This window comes from Aquarana catesbeiana, linkage group LG01 (genome assembly GCF_042186555.1).
Source record: "Aquarana catesbeiana isolate 2022-GZ linkage group LG01, ASM4218655v1, whole genome shotgun sequence".
NCBI lineage: Eukaryota > Metazoa > Chordata > Amphibia > Anura > Ranidae > Aquarana > Aquarana catesbeiana.
The window spans coordinates 90,273,588-90,290,891 of record NC_133324.1 but is presented as its reverse complement, the minus strand read 5'-3'; positions in this window follow the sequence as shown (position 1 = coordinate 90,290,891).

Genomic DNA, 17,304 nt, shown 5'->3' with positions numbered 1-17,304 from the left:
TGATCCTCACTGAGCAGGCGGATGGCTTTTCGCTTATGATCGCTTATGCAGAGCTGACACAGACACAGCCCGCTGTCCTTTATGGGCGGTCGGATGTTAACAGACCGCCTGTCCATTTACATCCGACCGCCATTCGATCTGATCCACTAGATGGATGGGGAACAGACCCCCATGTGGCTGTTTTTAGGGAATTGGATTGGATGTCGCTGGGTTTACACCCGCTGCTCCATAGAGGGCAATAGATGGTCCAATCAGGTTCGCCTAAAAGGGACCTTAACCACTTGCCAACCGTACAACATAACTATATGGTGGCACTGCTGCTCCAGATCACATACCTAGTATGTGATCTGACACTTCCGGGTTTGGGGCGCACACGCGTGCAGCCAGCAGCCCACCCCCAATGTGATTATACACAGCGAGAGCTGATCTGTAGGACTCTATGTCCGCCAGCACCGGACAATCATCCAGAACTTTTATGTAAACAAGGCAGATTGCCGTTCTGTCAGTAGGGAAGGCATAGACCCTGTGTTCATGCAAAGCAGGGACAAGGATCCATGTCTTCCCCTAGTAAAAGCACCTCCCCCATAGTACACAAACACTGGCTAGGCACACAGTTAACCCTTTGATCGCCCCTGATGTTAACCCCTTCCCAGCAAGTGTCATTAGTACAGTAATGCCCCGTACACACGGTCGGATTTTCCGACAGAAAATGTGTGATAGGACCTTGTTGTTGGAAATTCCGACCGTGTGTGGGCTCCATCACACATTTTCCATCGGATTTTTCAACACACAAAGTTTGAGAGCAGGCTATAAAATTTTCCGACAACAAAATCATTGTCGGAAATTCCGATCGTGTGTACACAAATCCGACGGACAAAGTGCCACGCATGCTCAGAATAAATAAAGAGATGAAAGCTATTGGCCACTGCCCCGTTTATAGTCCCGACGTACATGTTTTATGTCACCGCGTTTAGAACGATCGGATTTTCCGACAACTTTGTGTGACCGTGTGTATGCAAGACAAGTTTGAGCCAACATCCGTCTGAAAAAATCCTAGGATTTTGTTGTCGGAATGTCCGAACAAAGTCCGACCGTGTGTACGGGGCATAACAGTGCATATTTTTTTAGCACTGATCACTTTATTAGTGTCACTGGTTCCAAAAAGTGTCAAAAGTGTCAATTAGTGTCATAATGTCCACCACAATATCGCAGTCCCGCTATATTGCCCCGTACACACGGTCGGACATTGATCGGACATTCCGACAACAAAATCCTCGGATTTTTTCCTACGGATGTTGGCTCAAACTTGTTTTGCCTACACACGGTCGCACAAAGTTGTCAGAATTTCCGATCGCCAAGAACGCGGTGACGTCAAGCACGTACGACGAGACTAGAAAAGGCCGGTTCAGAACCAAGCGCAGCACCCTTTGGGCTCCTTTTGCTAATCTCGTGTTAGTAAAAGTTTGGTGAGAGACGATTCGCGCTTTTTCAGACTCGTGGCTTTCAGATCGTTTTCTGCCGTTCAGTTTGTGCTTGTGGGTTTGTATCTGCTCTTCAGTGCGTGCAAGCAAGTTCCGCGTGACTTTAGTCACTGTATTCTTGTTCGTTCGTTACTGGTTTTCAGGTCGCTCTTCACAGGCCTTGCTGTTCTTCAGTGCGTTCTGTTACTTCGTTCTGAGCAGCCGACCGTTTTCTAGCCATGTTTCGTATGCGTACTCCTCGTAGAGTTCGTGCTGTGCGGGGGCTTGGTGTTGGGGTCCTGACCTTGACACAAGTCCAGTCCATGAACAGGGTGGGGAGGAGTTCATGGACCAAAAATTGGTTGCTTCAGCGTGACCAGTTCTCTCATATGCCTTTGCTCCGTGAGATCCGTGAGAATAATCCTGATGATTTCAGGAATTTTCTCAGGATGACGGACCCCGTGTTTCACCGTCTGTTGGCTTCGCTGACCCCCTATATCAGCAGGCAGGATACCTGCATGAGGCAAGCCATCACTCCGGAGCAGAGGTTGGTCGCTACCTTGCGGTATTTGGCCACAGGGAGAAGCCTGCAGGATCTCAAGTTCTCGACAGGCATCTCCCCCCAGGCTCTGGGGATCATTATCCCAGAGACCTGTTCTGCCATCATACAGGTCCTGCAGAAGGAGTATATGAAGGTAAGATTTTTATCCTTTTATATCACATTTTATTGTATTGAATGTTTGATAATATATTGTATTTCTTTCCTCATTCCCTAATTACCATGATTGGAATATGCTGTGAATGTCCCCTTTGTCCTCATGCATGCTGGATTTTTATGTAATTATTATTTTATGTCCTTCATACATATTTGCCCTTCAATAACCTCCCCAGCATGGTGTCTCCTGCCCTATATTCACCTCATGTAGTCACTTAACAATGTATTTTATCAGCTCCATAGTAGTGCTTTACCCCAAACACCCCCTAAAATGTTTGGAAATGTTATTTTGGATTTAAATTCAGGCAGAGGGCCAGAGGCTTTTTTTTGTGGTGTCCCCAAATTTTTTGTAACCCTCCCTCCCCCAACTGCTAAGTCAGCTGATTCCAATTCTCTATCCTCAATCATCTATCTGCTGACTTTGCCAAACCCATACACACTATACCCACCCCTTTAGTGCTCAGATTTATGGATGAATTCCCCAAAGCATGTAGTGCAAGGGCCTGCCTGTATACTTTACAATGGTACTGTTTAAAGTTCTTGTATCCTATTATTATCTTGATAGGTAATAGCAGAATGGGCTGTTCCAAGTAATACCCTGTATTTAGGCATTCATCTCTCAATGAAGTGAAGAGGGTTACCTGTCCAAGAGTTCCTCCCCCCTATAATGTTAGAAATGGCCCATGAGAGGGGGGGGGGGGAATATGATAGGTGTACCTTATACTTTGTTGTTGTTAAATTCCCCTTAATAAATGCTATCTGGAGGTTGACCCATAATGTTTGTGTCTAATCTGCTTGCCAGGTTTCTGTGAAAAAATAGTAATGTTTATTGTTTTTTCCTCAACAGTTTCCTTCAACGCCACAGGAATGGCAGACTGTGGCCTCCCACTTTGCCCAGCGGTGGGACTTTCCTAACTGCGGAGGGGCAATTGATGGGAAACACTTCCACATCGTCCCACCACCCAACTCGGGGTCGTACTATTATAATTACAAGGGGTTTAATAGTATAGTGATGTTGGCGGTGGTGTCGGCTAATTACGACTTCTTGTATGTGGACGTGGGGAAGAATGGCCGGATGTCCGATGGTGGAGTGATCGCCCAGACGGAGTTCTACAGGCGTCTCCAGAATGGCAGCTTGGACTTGCCACCTCCAGAGGACAATGTTGAAGGTCTCCCATTTGTGTTCGTTGCTGATGAAGCATTTGCGCTGGGGGACCACCTGATGCGGCCATTCCCAATGAGGACCCTCACCCCGGAACAGAGGGTTTTTAATTACCGGCTGGCCAGAGCCCGAAGAGTGGTGGAGAACACATTTGGAATCCTGGCCAGCCGGTTCCGACTATTTCTGACACCCATCCATATGGCGGAGTATAAACTGAACCATATTATACTGGCGTGCTGTGTTCTCCATAATTTTTTAAGAAAACATTCAGCCAACTATGCTGGCTCAGTTGGGCCTGAGGCCGGAATACCAAATACATCAAAATGACGGCACTTGAAAGTGGCCGTCCTGGCTTGCCCTCCCTGAGTGCCCGTGATGTCCGGTTACGATACCTGGAGTTCTTTGCGGGTAGGGGGGCTATCAATATGCCAGACAATCTGTGACACCTTTTTCAAATAAAAAACAACCAAAAGCAATTCTTGGTGGACATTTACTGCTTGTGTTTGTTTGAGCTGACCCTGACAGAAATGTGTTGAGTGCAGAAAATGTCGTGATTGGGTAACCTTATAAAGAATAGTGTTGGCTGGTACTTCCTAAATGCAAAAACACATTTCACTACAAGTGCACTTGCAACTGCACTGAACCTGCACTTGTAGTGCAAAGTGTATTTGCCCTTAGGAAATAACCCCCATTTGTGCATAAAACAGCAATTACATCACCCCAAAAGTGTTGTAGTGTTGAGACAATAATCCACACATTCTTGAGTAAGGCACTTTTTTATACCTGCACAATCACATGTGCATTTACCAAAGGTTTTTAAAACAAACCAACATGTTTGTTGTATAAAATGTTTGCAGTAGCATTATGAAAAATCAAAATATCCATTTCAGATAAAACAGGCCTGTGTAAAACCAACAAGAAAGCCAAAAAACTAGAACTTACAAAGTTCACATTAGGTAAAACCTGAAGGCTATATCAGACATCAGTATTTAGGAACTGGGTTTGATCTAGCGTTCAGATGGGGGGAAATCACCCCTGGAAAAGCCAAATTTGGAAGATGCACACCAATTTACGAATGTCAACATGTGCTATCTGCCATCAGGGGGGATCAAGGGACGTGTTTTGGGGGAGCAAGCCCTTCCTCAATGCGACTTTATAATTGAGGAAGGGGTTGCCCCCCCAAAACGCGTCCATTGATCTCCCGTGATGGCAGATAGCACATGTTGGCACACTGTGTGCATCCTCCAAATTTGGCTTTTCGAAACATTGTAAAAATTTAATTAACATAAAACAGGTGATTTTGTGGGGTTTAAATTCGCCCCAAAACATCAATGATGTTATTATTTTTTTTTAATAACATCAGTGATTTGTTGCTGGATGTTTTGCAATTGGAGATTACATCCCATGATCTCCCCTATCAGTATCTGGGCACTTTCTGATGTAAAGCGTTCTGGATCCCGATCACCTAAAAAGAGATAAAGAACAAAAAAAACAGGTCTCAAAAATCTGCCACCATCCATCTCTTTTACCTGAGCCTGTGGTCGCAGACACTCACCTGTTGTGGTGCCAATCTCCACCACGTCTTCTTCTTCCTCCTGCTCTTCTTCTTGTGTTTGGGGTATTTCCCCTTCTTCCAGAGGGGGGGGGGGCTCTGGTCTCCTGGGATGAGGGGTGTCCGAGTCTTTTCTCCCCTATGTAAAACAAAAATGGTATACTTAGCACACAGATATTTGATGGCAGAACTCTAGAAATAGGAAACATTGCTTGGAAGTGGGGTACAATTTTCTATGTTAGCCGAGTTCAAAGATGTATTTTTTTTATTGCCCTTTGTCAAGCTGCAATACTTTACCTCTTTGGTACAAGCTTCACAGATGGAGACCCCCCCTATAGTATACACTGGAGCACCTGTGTGCCCCCCCTAATAAAAATGGTGTTCTTGTGTCCCACACTAGTGCTCCAGTGTCCAGATGTGAAAACAGCTGCTCAGTGTCCTCTCCTTACACACAATCTAGTTTGCATTTCATTCTAGTAACAAATCCATCTACACAAACAAATATTTGGCATCCAAGTAGGCCCAAAAAAAATGTGTGAAAATGCATATGGCCTAAACAATGGTGTTCTAGAGGCCGAAAGAAAAAATGTTTGATACGAACGAATAATGGGCCCATGAACATTAAAGTTGACCTTTTAAACGTTACAATTACTAAAAGCATATGGAGCAGAACGAACGGAATAAAGACAGAAAGAATATGAACACAGCACAACTACTTACTTTTTTGCAGCACTCTCCGGATCTTTTGGTACTGCTCCGGCTCTCTCAACTTCAGGTCCGACCACCGCTTCCTGAGCTGATCTTTAGACCTTCGTACCCCGAAATTCCTCTCCAGACTCCGGACCACTTTACCAATGATTTTTGCCTTTCGGATGTTGGGGTTGGGGTAAGGCCCATATTTTCCGTCATAGTCGGACTTCTTCATGATGTCGACCATCTCCAACATCTCCCCAAACGACATATTTGTGGCCTTAAAACGTCTCCTTCTGGATCGGGACGTGCCTGGATCCGGGCTTTCCTCCTCCTCCTCCTCGTTGTTCGAATTATCACGCACCTGGTGTAACTCCGCCATCATGCTCTTCCCCCACTGCGCCGAACGAAAAGGGGCGGGGAATAGAATAGAAAGAACGTCAGGGGCGGGCGGAGTTACACACATGCGCAGTGTGTATAAAGCGTAACACGCGTGCGTATTACGTACGATCTGTGAGCGGAGGAAGGAGCATTGGACGCGCCGATCGTAAGAACGAAGGTAAGAGACAAACTTGGGCCTATACTGCTTCTAGATTGAGGCCTATATTGTAACAAGATTAGGAGAGTTTTGTCTGACATTAGGCTTTGTCTTGTGTTGTGTCTTGCAGTGAACATGGATATCTTAATGAGAGATACTGACTTCATGTCACTATTCATTGATATGCTAAGGGAGCTGCCCTGTCTGTGGGAGATTATCCACCCCCATTTCAAGAACCAAGCAAAGAGGAAGGCAGCACTGGAGCAATTGTGTGAAATTGTGAAGCAGGTGATCCCCACGGCAGACATCACCTATTTAAAGATATTAATTGGTTGCCTGAGGAGCACATATCTAAGGGAGCGCAAGAAAGTCCTGGATTCACAGAGATCCGGAGCAGCAGATGACATCTATGTCCCCAGGATGTTGTACTATGACAGGCTGCATTTTCTGGCAGGCCAGACTGAACCCAGGCCATCCCTCTCCAGTCTTCCTTCCACGCTTCCTTCCCCCCCGGCTGAGGCTTCTGATGCCCAACCTGGGCCTTCCAGGCCATATGTGGAGGAGCCCAGATTGAGCCAGGTATAGCATTCCTCTAAATATTTCTGCTTGTCCAATCAATGATGTTAACTAGATGTTAGTTTGGAGTACTAATTTATGATTGTGATTGATGATGCAAAAACTAAAACTATGTCCCTTTACCCATACACAGGGAAGTCTCAGCCAGGAGGTGGCTGATCTGCAGGTCCCTCCACCCCCCCTGAAAACAGAAAGTGGCAGCAGGAGGAGTAGCCTAGAGGAGGCGGCTATCAGATTTTTTTGGAGGGCTACAGAGGTCCTGGGAGCACCACACACCAGGGAGGAGAACATTGCTGCATTCATTGCCTATAAAATGCAGAGGATGGAGGAGGGCCAACAAGCCATGTGTCAGGCCCTCATATCAGAGGCTCTGGCGAAAGGTGTGAGGGGCCAACTTACACCTCACACACAGCTTTGGGATGGTCCTCCTCCTCCTCCTGCAGGTCCTCCTCCTCCTCCTCCCTCTCCTCCAGGGCCTCCCAGTCCTCCTCCAGGTCCTCCCAGTCCTCCTCCTCCTCCAGGTCCTACTCCTCCTCCTGCCACATCTCCAACAGCACAGCCACAGCCCGGAAGGAAGTGTGAAAGGAAGACCAGAGAGTGATTGCCCTGGATCCAGTCTGGTCAGCCAAAAGATGCAGCCTCTTGTGGTACCACAGCCTGGGGACACTGATGTCATCTGCTGCTATCCGAGTCTCTGTGAATCCCGGACCAGACTGCCCTCCCTTACATATGGACTCCTCAGGCCACCAATTTTGAGGTTTAAGAATTGATGTCTGCCGTGGGGGTCCCAGGCTTCACTAATTTCTCCTGTTGATCCAGTGTTGCCTTCCTCTTTGTTTGGTTCTGAGCCCTTAATAAAGGATTTTTGTTTTGAATTATACTCTCCTATGTGTTTTACTTCAAAAATGACAGTTTGTTTGTGAGGATTCAGGTACATTTCAAATATACAATGTGAAATGAACAAGGGACACCAACAACAAAAAATCTCATGGAGATTAAATAATAAAAGATATCAATGGTGTTGTGGTAACTTGCCACACAAAACACACACAAAAATATTCTGGAGTAAAAATAAAAATAACATTGAACAAAGATCAGCCTTGGAAAAAATCCAAACATTAAAGAAAAAAAAAGGCTTAAAAAGAAAAAAATAAAAACATAAAAAATATAAAACTGTCAGATGTGACAACTAATAACAATATATTGAGGGAATCCCACTAAAAAAACACAAATAAAACTTTGTGAGAAGTGTGTGTGAATATGAGCAGCAAAACGACTTAATTCTTGTCACATTATAAAGAAGAAGAGAGTGCGCTGTATTAAACCATTTTTAACATTGCAGCGTGACGAAAGTGCTGTATCCATTGTGAACGCTAAGTTTACCAGAACCAGCTGTCCCGTGTCGGAATTTCTTCTGAGCATGCGTGGCACTTTGTGCGTCGGAACAGGCCACACACGGTCGGAATTGACGCGATCGGATTTTGTTGTCGGAAAATTTTATCTCCTGCTGTCCAACTTTGTGTGTCGGAAAATCCGATGGAAAATGTCCGATGGAGCCCACACACGGTCGGAATTTCCGACAACACGCTCCGATCGGACATTTTCCATCGGAAAATCCGACCGTGTGTACGGGGCATATGTCACTGATCACCGCCATTTCTTGTAAAAAAAAAAGTATATAAAAATATCCCATAGTTTGTAGACGCTATGGCATTTGTGCAAACCAATCACTATACCCTTATTGGGATTCTTTTTACCAAAAACAAGTTCCAGAATACATATTGGCCTAAATTAATGAAGAAATGTGATTTTTCCATTTTTTTGGGGGGGTATGTTTTATAGCAGAAAGTAAAAAATATTGTCTTGTTTCTTTCAAAATTGGCAGCCTTTTTTTGTTCATAGCGCAAAAAATAAAAACCGCAAAGGTGATTAAATACCACCAAAAGAAAACTCTATTTGTGGGGCAAAAAGGACACATATTTTATTTACAGCATCACATGAGTGCCCATTTGTCAGTTAACCACTTCAGCCACGGAAGATTTTACCCCCTTTCTGACCAGAGCACTTTTTGCGATTCGGCACTGCGTCACTTTAACTGACAATTGCGCGGTTGTGCGACGTTGTACCCAAACAAAATTGACGTACTTTTTTCCCCACAAATAGAGCTTTCTTTTGGTGGCATTTGATCACCTCTCTGTTTTTTTTAGTTTTTGCGCTATAAACAAAAAAAGAGTGACAATTCTGAAAAACAAGCAATATTTTTTACTTTTTGCTATAAGAAATATCCCTAAAAAATATATATAAAAACTAATTTTTTTCCTCAGTTTAGGCCGATATGTATTCTTCTACATATTTTTGGTAAAAAAAAAAAAAAAAATCGCAATAGGCGTATAATAATTTTATGGCATTTTTAATATAATTTTTTTTTTTATTAGTAATGGTGGCGATCTGCGATTTTTATCATGACTGCGACAATATGGCGGACACATCTGACACTTTTGACACTTTTTGGGGACCATTGTTATTTATACACCGATCAGTGCTATAAAAATGCACTAATTACTGTGTAAATGACACTGGCAGGGAAGGGGTTAAACACTAGGGGGCGATCAAGGGGTTAAGTGTGTCCTAGGGAGGTGTTGTAACTGTGGGGGGGGATGGGGTTCCACTCACATGACAGCGATGATTGCTTCATGATCTCTGTCATGTCACAAGGCAGAACGGGGAAATGCCTTGTTTACATAGGTATCTCCCCGTTCTGCAGCTCCGTGACACGATCTCCGGGAGACCGGCGGACATCGAGTCCGCGGGCACGGTCACGCTGTACGTGGGGGGCGCGTGCCAGCTAGCCCCGCCAGTTAAAGGGGACGTACAGGTACGTCCATTTGCCCACCGCAACAATTGTGCCGACGTATAACGGCGTGCAGCGGTCAGCAAGTTGTTAAAGTAACGTAGTGCCGTATTACAAAAAAATGGTCAAGTTGACAATGTATATGTAAACCCTCACCTTGTAAACAACCCACTCAATTTTAAATAGAAACAAAAGGCAAAACATTTGTGTATAGATATAAAAAAAAACAACATTATAAATACCTCTTTCCCCCTTCTTTATAATTGATAAAATAATCTTTGTTCTCACCTAGAGAACTGACCCTGCTGTGCTCTCATGCCTGGTGTGGTCAGTTTATTTTAATAGGAAACCAGAGCGACTGACAAGAACACCAGGGATTTCACATAAAGGAAGCAATACAAAGAGAACAGGAGACTTTTTCATACAATTACATGGCACAGCAGGCACATATCAGGAATATGAAATGTTGGGTTTACATATTATTTAAAGCAGTGTAACATTCCAGCAAGTTCAGCATTCTAGGCCTGATTTCCTGTATGTTAAGTGCCCTATTATCAACAGCCATTGCAGTAAATCTATATTACTGAAATCCTAAACATTTCTTAAAGTCCTTAATAGGTTAAGACAAAAACAAGCTGACAATATCTGTGTAGGGACACTGTCCTATTCAATAAAGCATTTGGCCTGAATTTAGTGCAGCTGTGTTGTAGTCAGCCTGCCCATGAACTGCTTTAGTTCTGCTTTTGTTTCCAGAAAGCTCAGTTTTATTGTTTGCTTCTGCCTGCTGTTAGGAATAAGCAAGAATACAAAACCAGTGAAAAAAAAAAATTATATATATATAGATAGATAGATAGATAGATAGATAGATAGATAGATAGATAGATAGATAGATAGATAGATAGATAGATAGATAGATAGATAGATAGATAGATAGATAGATAGATAGATAGATAGATAGATAGATAGATAGATATATCTATATATATTGTGGCAGAGCGAGGCTCTGTCCCTATGAAATTGTAGGTAAAAGAGACACAGAGTTTGCATATCTGCGGTGGAAGGAAGGTGGAGTTGAAGCCAGTGGCTCCTAGTGAATGTCTCTGTATGAAGACAGAAGCTGTGTGCATTGAGGGGCTTGAAGCCTGTGTGCATTTAAGAAGCCCGAAACTGTGCACATCCAAGACTGTGGGCCTGGAAAAGCTGGTGGTTTGAGGAACCAGTACTATTGAATAGTAGCCAGGTGGGCTTGTATTTTTAGTTGTGTCTGAATGACGTTTAAACCCCTGAGTGGACTTTTGTTTACATAGTAGGTGAGGTTGAAAAAAGACACAAGTCCATCAAGTCCAACCTATGTGTGTGATTATGTGTCAGTATTACATTACATATCCCTGTATATTGCGGTCATTCAGGTGATTATCTAATAGTTTCTTGAAGCTATCAATGCTCCCCGCTGGGACCACCGCCTGTGGAAGGGAATTCCACATCCTTGCCGCTCTTACAGTAAAGAACCCTCTACGTAGTTTAAGGTTAAACCTCTTTTCCTCTAATTGCAATGAGTGGCCACGAGTCTTATTAAACTCTCTTCTGCGAAAAAGTTTTATCCCTATTGTGGGGTCACCAGTACAGTATTTGTAAATTGAAATCATATCCCCTCTCAAGCGTCTCTTCTCCAGAGAGAATAAGTTCAGTGCTCGCAACCTTTCCTCATAACTAAGATCCTCCAGACCCTTTATTAGCTTTGTTGCCCTTCTTTGTACTCGCTCCATTTCCAGTACGTCCCTCCTGAGGACTGGTGCCCAGACCTGGACAGCATACTCCAGGTGCGGGCGGACCAGAGTCTTGTAGAGCGGGAGAATTATCGTTTTATCTCTGCAGTTGATCCCCCTTTTAATGCATGCCAATATTCTGTTTGCTTTATTAGCAGCAGCTTGGCATTGCATGCCGTTGCTGAGCCTATCATCCACTAGGACCCCCAAGTCCTTTTCCATCCTAGATTCCCCCAGAGGTTCTCCCCCCAGTGTATAGATTGCATTCATATTTTTGACACCCAAATGCATTATTTTACATTTTTCTACATTGAACCTCATTTGCCATGTAGTCGCCCACCCCATTAATTTGTTCAGGTCTTTTTGCAAGATTTCCACATCCTGTGGAGAAGTTATTGCCCTGCTTAGCTTAGTATCGTCTGCAAATACAGAGATGGAACTGTTTATCCCATCCTCCAGGTCATTTATGAACAAATTAAATAGGATTGGTCCCAGCACAGAACCCTGGGGGACCCCACTACCCACCCCTGACCATTCTGAGTACTCCCCATTTATCACCACCCTCTGAACACGCCCTTGTAGCCAGTTTTCAATCCATGTACTCACCCTATGGTCCATGCCAACGCACCTTATTTTGTACAGTAAACGTTTATGGGGAACTGTGTCAAATGCTTTTGCAAAATCCAGATACACCACGTCTACGGGCCTTCCTTTATCTAGATGGCAACTCACCTCCTCATAGAAGGTTAATAGATTGGTTTGGCAAGAACGATTCTTCATGAATCCATGCTGATTACTGCTAATGATATCATTCTTTTTACTAAAATCTTGTATATAGTCCCTTATCATCCCCTCCAAGAGTTTACATACTATTGATGTTAGGCTAACTGGTCTGTAATTCCCAGGGATGTTTTTTGGGCCCTTTTTAAATATTGGTGCTACATTGGCTTTTCTCCAATCAGCTGGCACCATTCCAGTCAATAGACTGTCTGTAAAAATTAGGAACAACGGTCTGGCAATCACCTGACTGAGTTCCCTAAGTACCCTCGGATGCAAGCCATCTGGTCCCGGTGATTTATTAATGTTAAGTTTCTCAAGTCTAATTTTAATTCCGTCCTCTGTTAACCATGTAGGTGCTTCCTGTGTTGTGTCATGAGGATAAACACTGCAGTTTTGGTTACTGAAGCCCCCCGATTCACTCGTGAATACTGAGGAGAAGAATAAATTCAATACCTCTGCCATCTCCCCATCCTTTGTAACCAGATGTCCTTCCTCATTCTTTATGGGGCCAATATGGTCTGTCCTCCCTTTTTTACTGTTTACATACTTAAAGAATTTCTTGGGATTTTTTTTGCTCTCCTCCGCTATGTGTCTTTCATGTTCTATCTTAGCCATCCTAATTGCACCCTTACATTTCTTATTGCATTCTTTATAAATTCTGAATGCTGTGGATGATCCCTCAACCTTGTATTTTTTGAAGGCCTTCTCCTTTGCTTTTATATGCATTTTTACATTGGAGTTAAGCCATCCAGGATGTTTGTTCGCTCTTTTAAATTTATTACCCAATGGGATACATTGGCTAATGCCCTTATTTAATATGCTCTTAAAGCAAACCCATCTCTCCTCTGTATTCTTTGTTCCTAATATTTTATCCCAATTTATGCCTTTTAGCAAGGTTTGTAGTTTAGGGAAGTTGGCTCTTTTGAAATTCAGTGTCTTTGTGTTCCCTTCATGTCTCCTATTTGTGTGATTTATACTGAAACTAATTGACCTGTGATCGCTGTTACCTAAATTGCCCCGTATTTCCACATCTGTTATCAGGTCTGTATTGTTGGTAATCAGTAGATCTAGTAATGTTTTATTTCTAGTTGGTGCGTCTACCATCTGACCCATAAAATTGTCCTGCAAGACATTAAGGAACTGGCGAGCCTTAAATGAATGCGCGGTTCCCTCCGCCCAGTCTATGTCTGGATAATTAAAATCCCCCATTATGATAACACTTCCCATCCTTGCTGCTAATCCAATTTGTGATAGGAGATCCGTCTCCACTTCCTCCCTCAGGTTAGGGGGCCTATAGCATACTCCCAGTATTATTTTCCCCTTAGCTTCATCCCTTTGGAGCTCTACCCATAAAGATTCCACCTCCTCCCTAGCCCCCTCAGTGATGTCATCTCTCACATTCACTTGTACATTATTCTTGATATATAGGCATACCCCTCCCCCTTTTTTACCCTCTCTATCCTTGCGGTATAGGGTATACCCTTGAATGTTTGCCAGCCAATCATGAGAGCTGTTGAACCAGGTCTCTGAAATTCCCACAAAATCCAAATCCTCCTTGTACAACAGTATCTCTAGTTCACCCATCTTGTCCGCCAGGCTCCTGGCATTGGTGAACATGCCACATAGTTTAGACCGGTCGCATATTGTCCTCGTATTGGGTGTTTCAAGATTGCAACTTGGACTTGCTACTATACTCACCTTGTGTTTTTGTGCTTTGGTTAACCTACCACTAATGCCCCCAATACTACCCTCTGGAATATCTTCCGCGCTGGCTATCACTGTCTCTGGACCCTCCCCCCCATCGCCTAGTTTAAAAACCCCTCTAACTTTTTGGCCATCTTCATTCCCAGCAGATCTGCACCCTCCTCATTTAGGTGCAGTCCGTCCCTTCTATAGTACCGGTTACCGACTGAGAAGTCGGCCCAGTCCTCCAGGAACCCAAACCCCTCCTTACTACACCAGCTCTTCAGCCACTTGTTTACTTCCCTAATCTCCCTCTGCCTCTCTGGTGTGGCTCGATGTACCGGTAGTATTCCTGAGAACACTACCTTGGAGGTCCTTTTCCTCAATTTAGCTCCTAAGTCCCTAAAATCGTTCTTTAGGACACTCCATCTGCCTCTGACTTTGTCATTGGTGCCAACGTGCACCATGACAGCCGGGTCTTCCCCAGCCCCTGCCAGTAATCTATCCACAAGATCCGTGATGTGCCGAACCCGAGCGCCCGGTAGACAACATACTGTTCGGCGCTTCAGGTCTTGGTTACAGATTGCCCTCTCTGTCCTTCTAAGAATTGAGTCCCCTACCACCAGAATCTGTCTGTCTTTCCTTTCCCTTTGCTGCCCCCCCACTCTCACTGGAGGAGTTCTTCCCCTGGCAGCTAGGAGAGTCCCTCACTTAATAAACGTGGGCTACCAGGCCCTTAACTATAAACGCCTGTCTGATGTGGACTCACTACATGAAAACGCATCTACCACTGAGCTGAACAATCTCCCATGCCACAATATATATATATATATATATCAAAGTGCATATATAGCACAATTCACAGTTGTGCAACAGTAACACCTAATTGATTCAGTGTTTAATATAAACATACAGTGATCGAATAATATTCTATGTGCAAAAAAAAAAGAAAAAAATAGACGATGGTCCTGAGAAAGGGTCCAACAGCAGTCTTCTTTAGCCCTGGTACACATTGGTGCGATAATCAAGCGATCCCCTTCAGTCTCACCACCTCAACGCTGGCGACTATCCAGGGAAACGTCAAACGCTCACACAATGTTAATGCGATGATTCCGGTTGCCATCCAGTCACATCCCAATGTACGTTTCACCCCCTCCGAGTTTGTCACAGGGGCAACCGTGTTCATCGCATTAACATGAGCTATACAATGATTATGTCATGAGTAGGGATGAGTCGAACACTCCCCTGTTCGGTTCGCACCAGAACATGCGAACAGGAAAAAAGTTCGTTCGAACACGCGAACACCGTTAAAGTCTATGGGACATGAACATGAATAATCAAAAGTGCTAATTTTAAAGGCTTATATGCAAGTTATTGTCATAAAAAGTGTTTGGGGACCTGGGTCCTGCCCCAGGGGACATGGATCAAAGCAAAAAAAAGTTTTAAAAACGGCCGTTTTTTCAGGAGCAGTGATTTTAATAATGCTTAAAGTCAAACAATAAAAGTGTAATATCCCTTTAAATTTCGTACCTGGGGGGTGTCTATAGTATGCCTGTAAAGGGGCGCATGTTTCCTGTGTTTAGAACAGTCTGACAGCAAAATGACATTTTGAAGGAAAAAACTCATTTAAAACTACCCGCGGCTATTGCATTGCCGACAATACACATAGAAGTTCATTGATAAAAACGGCATGGGAATTCCCCAAAAGGGAACCCCGAACCAAAATTTAAAAAAAAAAATGACGTGGGAGTCCCCCTAAATTCCATACCAGGCCCTTCAGGTCTGGTATGGATATTAAGGGGAACCCCGGCCAAAATTTTAAAAAAAAATGACGTGGGGTTCCCCCTAAATTCCATACCAGACCCTTCAGGTCTGGTATGGATTTTAAGGGGAACCCCGCGCCAAAAAAAAAAAAAAAACGGCGTGGGGTCCCCCCAAAAATCCATACCAGACCCTTATCCGAGCACGCAACCTGGCAGGCCGCAGGAAAAGAGGGGGGGACGAGAGTGCGCCCCCCCCCCCTCCTGAACCGTACCAGGCCACATGCCCTCAACATTGGGAGGGTGCTTTGGGGTAGCCCCCCAAAACACCTTGTCCCCATATTGATGAGGACAAGGGCCTCATCCCCACAACCCTGGCCGGTGGTTGTGGGGGTCTGCGGGCGGGGGGCTTATCGGAATCTGGAAGCCCCCTTTAACAAGGGGACCCCCAGATCCCGCCCCCCCCCCTGTGTGAAATGGTAAGGGGGTACCCCTACCATTTCACTAAAAAACTGTTAAAAATGTTAAAAATGAAAAGAGACAGTTTTTGACAATTCCTTTATTTAAATACTTCTTCTTTCTTCTATCTTCCTTCATCTTCTGGTTCTTCTGGTTCTTCTGGCTCTTCTGGTTCTTCCTCCGGCGTTCTCGTCCAGCATCTCCTCCGCGGCGTCTTCTATTTTCTTCTCCTCGGGCGCTCCGCACCCATGGCATGGGGGGGAGGCTCCCGCTCTTCTCTTCATCTTCTTCATCTTCTTCTCTTCTTCTTTTCTTCTCTTCTTCTCTTCTTCTCTTCTTCATTTTCTTCTCCGGGCCGCTCCGCACCCATGCTGGCATGGAGGGAGGCTCCCGCTGTGTGACGGCGCTCCTCGTCTGACAGTTCTTAAATAACGGGGGGCGGGGCCACCCGGTGACCCCGCCCCCCTCTGACGCACGGGACATGACGGGACTTCCCTGTGGCATTCCCCATGACGTCACAGGGAAGTCCCGTCAAGTCACCGTGCGTCAGAGGGGGCGGGGTCACCGGGTGGCCCCGCCCCCATTATTTAAGAACTGTCAGACGAGGAGCGCCGTCACACAGCGGGAGCCTCCCTCCATGCCAGCATGGGTGCGGAGCGGCCCGGAGAAGAAAATGAAGAAGAGAAGAAGAGAAGAAGATGAAGAAGAAGAGAAGAGCGGGAGCCTCCCCCCATGCCATGGGTGCGGAGCGGCCCAAGGAGAAGAAGATAGAAGACGCCGTGGAGGAGATGCTGGACGAGAACGCCGGAGGAAGAACCAGAAGAGCCAGAAGAACCAGAAGAACCAGAAGATGAAGGAAGATAGAAGAAAGAAGAAGTATTTAAATAAAGGAATTGTCAAAAACTGTCTCTTGTCATTTTTAACATTTTTGACAGTTTTTTAGTGAAATAGTAGGGGTACTTTTGTACTCCCTTACCATTTCACACGGGGGGGGCCGGGATCTGGGGGTCCCCTTGTTAAAGGGGGCTTCCAGATTCCGATAAGCCCCCCGCCCGCAGACCCCCACAACCACCGGCCAGGGTTGTGGGGATGAGGCCCTTGTCCTCATCAACATGGGGACAAGGTGTTTTGGGGGGCTACCCCAAAGCACCCTCCCAATGTTGAGGGCATGTGGCCTGGTACGGTTCAGGAGGGGGGGGGCGCACTCTCGTCCCCCCCCCTCTTTTCCTGCGGCCTGCCAGGTTGCGTGCTCGGATAAGGGTCTGGTATGGATTTTTGGGGGGACCCCACGCCGTTTTTTTTTTTTTTTTTG